Here is a 6,000-nt window from a genome sequence, read left to right as displayed (position 1 = left end):
AGCTGTTAGTAGCCATCTTTGCTAACACATAAGGATAGTCTGCCTGATAATTAAGTCAGCACAGAGGAAAACAGAGCTGAGAGATGAGAAGAGACTGATTTTTAATGAGCACCTGGATCCAACCATGCCTGAAGCTAATACTCTTGGGACTTTTTAGTTATGGGTCAGTCAGTTTAAATTGACTTTCTATCATTACAACCAAGAGTTCTGCCTAATACACGCTCCAGCTCCCCTTATCAACCTAGAGATTTTTACTCATCCTGAGAAGCTTTTTCAACTCACCCCAAGGCTGAGTTGGCTGCCCTTCTGTGCTCCCAGATGCCCTGTGCCCCCTCTAGCATTACTTTTAATATTCTGTGTTATGATCTGTTTAATTCCCTGTCTCCTCTTTTAAACCAGAAACCCTCTGAGGTCAGGAACTGGGTCTTATGCATTACCCTGGGTCCCTGGTGCTCAGCATAGGACTGTGATTATCTTAATAACTGCTTGGTGATTGAGTAAATTAATGGATAAGTGAATAAAAGTGGATATGGGTTGGTGTGGACCATTGCTGGAATTTTCCACAAATATTTTTTTTTTTTTTTTTTTTTTTGGCTGTGCTGGGTCTTGCTTGTGGCATGTGGTATCCAGTTCCCTGACCAGGGATCGAACCTGGGCCCCCTGCACTGGGAGCACAGAGACTTAGCTACTGGACACCAGGCAAGTCCCTACACAAAAACTTCTTGAAGGAGCTGAGTCTCTAGTGATTATCAGGGTCAAAGGAACCAGGCTGCTGGGTGGGAAGAAAGTGAAAGGACACAGAAGTTATGGGGTATAGTAGATTGTTTCAATAATGGTCTCTCATGATTCTTTGCCTCCCTGGGTCTGTGCCCTTTTGCAGTGTGACTTTGTCACTCTAGGCATCAACATGGAGAGTCCATTTCCCAACCCCTTGAATCTAAGCTGGCCTCGAGACTTGCTTTGCTCAGAGAATGCAGTAATGTGACATTGTGCAACTTTCAAGGCTAGGACTTCGGCCGTGCAGCTTCCACTCCTGCCACCGTGCAAAGAATTCTGGGCTAGACTGCGTGGAAGTGAGAGACCACGTGGAGAGAGAAGCCAGCAGTCTGTTCCACATATATGAAGGAGACCATCTTAGACTGTCCAGTCTAAGTGGAGTCACCAGCATAGGCGATCTCAGGAGGTACCAGCAGAACTGCCAGGCTGAGCCCAGCTAATCCACAGAATCATGAGGAATAATAATGTTTTAAATCACTAAGTTTTGGGATGGTTTATTGCACAGTAAAGGATCACAGAATCACCAAGTATCCATACCTTGTTTTGCCCTCCTCTATCTATTTATCTGTCTTCCTATAATAGGATTTTCCTGGAGGAGCCTCACCCTCAGCTCCTGTGGTCTGGGTGGGGATGACCTCTACCCTCCTGGCTTCTGCTAGAGGCTTTAGGAAAGAGTTGCCAAATAGGAGGGTCTTGAGCCCAGAGCTGTTGGTAACCTTCTTTGTCACCTCTTGGGGAGCATCTGCTGGAGAAAGGAGCCCTCAGGGAGAAAAGAGAAGAGAGAATGAGTCATGATCTAGCTGTTCCTGAAGACTGTCCACCCCTGGACTTTAAAATACAAAAGCCAATCAATTCACTATTTTGCTTAAGCCCATTAGAGTTGGGATATCTGTAACTTGCACCTGAGGGCCAGGAAGTTGGATAGGAGCTGAGCAGTTCCTGGCAGAGGGCTGTTAGGGTAGGAGAGAGGTCTCTGGAGTATATGGGAAAGGGAATTTATTTTTCCTCAGTGCCTACTATTTGCCAGGATCCTGGAATGAGACACAATCCCTGTCCTAGAGGACCTAATGGGTACAAGTGACTCATTACAATTGTGATAAAATGCTGGGAAGGAAAATGCCCATACAGCCAGAGCATATAATAGGGGGACTGAGACTGAACTGGGGGTGGGGCAAGGGAGATCTCCCTAAGGAAGTGACATTCACGCTGAGACTGGAAGGTTTGAATAGGAATTAGGCTGTGGGTGACAGGGGAGAGGTGCCGGGGAGGGGTACGTGATGTTCCAGGCAGAGGGAACAGCATGTGCCAAGGCATTGAGGCAAGAAGATGCTTGTCACCTTGAAGGAGGGAGAGTGTGTCACCAGGTAAGGGGAGAGACTAGCAGGAGCCACGTCCCTGAGGATGTATCAAGATTTTCAGCAGAAAGCAGCAAAAATAAATTCTAGCTAGTTTAAGTTCAAGGAACTACCAAGAGCACTAAAGAACTGGGCTCAGGCTATATAGACAGCATCCTGCCCGTATCACATCACAGAACAGGTACAGAGAGGACAACGTTGTCCCCACCAGTACTAAGCACTGGACACTGCTGCCTGTGTCCCTAGTCCAGCTAGCTCAGACATGGGACAAGATTTCACTGCCCTGTGCCCAGGAGCTCAGTCTTGTCACCACAGCCCCCACCAGAGAACATTCCTCCTGGGGCTCCCAAGCCCCACTTGTGGGTATCACTGGCTCTCTGGAGTGGATGGCTCAAATTGGCAGAACGTGGGCCTTAGCTGGAAGAGAAACTGGGGGAATAGCTAGCATTTTCTGCTCCTGTTCTAAGAGGTGAACTCTGCCACAGAAAATGGAGGTATTGCCCAAACCTTAGAAAAGGGTTCAGATGACAAACACCAGAGTAAGATCTGATCTTATGGTGGTTCTAAAATATGTCCATGCTTTTTTTAAAATAGTCCTCTCTTCAGGAAGTCAAGTTTAATTTCCTCTCCCCCACCCCAAGTGGGCTATAATTAGTGACTAACTTCTGACAATTAGAATAACGTAGGAATGACGAAGTATGACTCTGAGAGTAAATCATAAAAGACATGCAGTCAGTCTTTCTTGGATCATCAGCGCTGAAGAAAAACAGCTGACATGTCCTGAGGACACTCAAGCAGCCCTGTGGAAAGGCTCACATGGAGAGAAGTGAAGGGTTCCTGCCAACAGTCAGCCAAATGTTTGTTATTTTAAGCCATTAAGTTTGGGGTTAATTTGTTATGCAGTCACAGATAATTAATACAGGTCTTCATTCTAAAAGTAATGGGAAACCATTGAAAGGTTTTAAACAAATTGGAGCAGTGACATGAATTTGCTGACATGTAAACAGATGAGTAGTATGGCCTAAGAGCCAACAGAGGATGGTGGAGACACAAAAGGGAGAGGAGAAATTTCTACTGAGGAGGATATTTATTAGGAACCTCTTATTTATAAAGAGTTTTGAGGAAAAAGAAGTCAAATTAGGGACAAATTAGGGACTGGTGGCACAGTGGTTAAGAATCACCTGCCAATGCAGGGGACGCGTGTTTGATCCCTGGTCCGGGAAGATCTTGCATGCAACAGAGCAACAAAGCCCATGCGCCCCAACTACTGAGTCCACGTGCCTCAACTACTGAAGCCCACATGCCTAGAGCCCATGCTCTGCAACAAGAGAAGCCACCACAATGAGAACCACGTGCACCACAACAAGGAGTAGCCCCTGCTTGCCACAACTAGAGAAAGCCTGTGTACAGTAACGAAGACCCAACGCAGCCAAAAATAAATAAATAAAAGTAAATAAAATTTTTTTAAAAGTCAAATTAACTTAAGAAAAAAGTATTTGGCTCACATAAATGAAATGCTCAAAGAGGTAATGGCTTCAGGCATGGCTGGATCCAGGCATACTTCATCTTTTGGCCCTCTTGTTTCCTCTGTTGGCTTCACTCACAGGCAGGCTTACTCAAACAGCTCTAGGCTTCCATATTCATACTTCAGTAACCTCTGAGAGTGTTAGTTTCCCATTAGTTCCAATAAAAGGCCCAGATTGGCTCTTACTGGCCCTGTTTGAGTCGCATGCATGCTCACCCCAACCCAGTCACAATAGGCTGGGATGGAATATTCTCATTGTCCAGGTCCAGGGGCACATGCCCATCACAGGAGCCAGGAAGAAGTGTTGGCTCTACCCAAACATCTCATGAATTCAGAGTAAGAGAGGGCCAGGACCTCAAAGAAAATTAAGAGGCTGTTTCCAAAGAGAAGAAAAGGGTTTAAATGTCCAGATCAGCATGGTCAGGAAATGTCTCAGAGAAGAAGGAATGCTTGAGAGGAGTTCAGAAAGCTGAATGGCAGGCATCTGGTGGGATAGCTGGAGGGAGGGAAGGAGGGACAAGAAGGACTCAGGAAGGACAATCCCAGCAACAAGAACAGCAAGTGCAAAGGCCCAAGGTGTGAAAAATCGGACCTGTTCAAGAGGGCTTGCCTGGAGCTCAGTGCAGCTGGAAAACAGAGAGGGGAGATGGGACAGGAGAGAGCAGTAGACACCAGTTTTGAAGGGTCCTGAGTGCCAGGCTGAGGAACTGGGGTTGCCAGTGGGTGTTGGGGAGAGAGTAGTTGAAGCTGAGGAGTGACTTAGTTAGGTCTGTGTTTTAAATAAGTCATTGTGGGGCTGATGAGGAAATTGGTGATAAAGAGGCTATTATGTGCTTGCCCAATGCTCAGGCACTCCTTTTTAATAGACCCAGGTTTTGGGGGCTTCACTGGTGGTGCAGTGGTTAAGAATCGCCTGCCAATGCAGGGGACACAGGTTCGAGCCCTGGTCCGGGAAGATCGCACATGCCACGAAGTAACTAAGCCCATGCACCACAACTACTGAGCCCACGTGCCACAACTACTGAAGCCGGTGCACCTAGAGCCTGTGCTCTGGCAAAAGAGAAGCCACCACAATGAGAAGCCTGCATACCGCAACAAAGAGTAGCCCCCACTCGCCGCAACTAGAGAAAGCCAGCGTGCAGCAATGAAGATCCAACGCAGCAAAAATTAAATAAAATAAAATTTTAAAAAAATATTTTAAAAATAAAATAGACCCAGGTTTTGTTAGGGGAGACAATGTGTCCACCAGAATGAATGTATGTACTTCCCAGCCTCCTTTGCAGCTAGGCATGGCCATGTGTCACTGTCTGGTCAAAGAGATAACATCAGAAGTTTCTTGGTGCAGATTCAACTCTTTGGGTCTTCTTCCTTCCTCCTGCCTGAACACAAATGTGATGGAAGGAGTTGAAGGTACCATTTTGCAACCATGAGGGAAAAGTCTAGAGAATTGAAGAGACCACAATCCTAATGACTTCAGAACCACCTTCACCCACCTCCAGACTTGGGGCTAAGTGGGGGATGAATAAACCCTCATTTTGTTTAAGCCCTTGTCATTTAGGTTTTCTATTATTTGTGTTGAAACAAAATCCTACACGGTCTAGGTAGTAATCAGGCAAGGTAGGAAAGGGTGAGGGTCCCTCTGGGACTTGTTTCCTAATTCCCTTCAGACCACCAACCCTCTAACCCTTCCTGCCCAGACTCTGCCACTTTCCAGCTATCCTGGCCTCCTCTTTTCTCCAAACAAATGTTCATTCCAAGACCTAGAGGGTGTACACCCAAGTCTATAAAGACCTGAGTCTGGCAAACCATGAAAACTCCCAGACATTCTGTGTCCTAATAAGCCAGGACACAGGCTCACAGTATCTGAGACCAGGAATGAGGGACCAGGGGTGCTGCTGAGATTCGGGGAAGTAGCAGGACTAGCCCAGAGAGAGCCTCAGATCCCTCGTAGCCTATTCCCCTCCATCGCACTTGGTCCAAGGGGGCCTTCCTGAGAGCACTCCCAGACTGCCAACATCAAGGGCAGGCTCCCTGCTTCCACCACCAAGGGCCTGGGCAGCCTGCAATTCCTGGCTTTGCTGTCGCCAGAGTAGAAATGGGATGTAGATTCTCCCACTGGGTGGGGAATGAGGGGATATGAGGGCTGGAGGAGAGTCACAGTCCCTCCCTTTTGGTCACAGGAGTGTATTTCCCATACCTTGGAGCGGGTCCTATCTAGGCCCATAGTTGCTAGTATTAGTATTGGCTACTCTTTCCTGAATACGGGCTGTGTGCATGACAGTTTAGACACATTGTTATCACATTGAGTCCTCACAGAAGAGCTGTTACTCCCATTTTACGGAA

This window comes from Leucopleurus acutus, assembly GCF_964270905.1.
Source record: "Leucopleurus acutus genome assembly, chromosome: 3".
Taxonomy (NCBI): Eukaryota; Metazoa; Chordata; class Mammalia; order Artiodactyla; family Delphinidae; genus Leucopleurus; species Leucopleurus acutus.
This window is presented reverse-complemented; position numbering follows the sequence as displayed.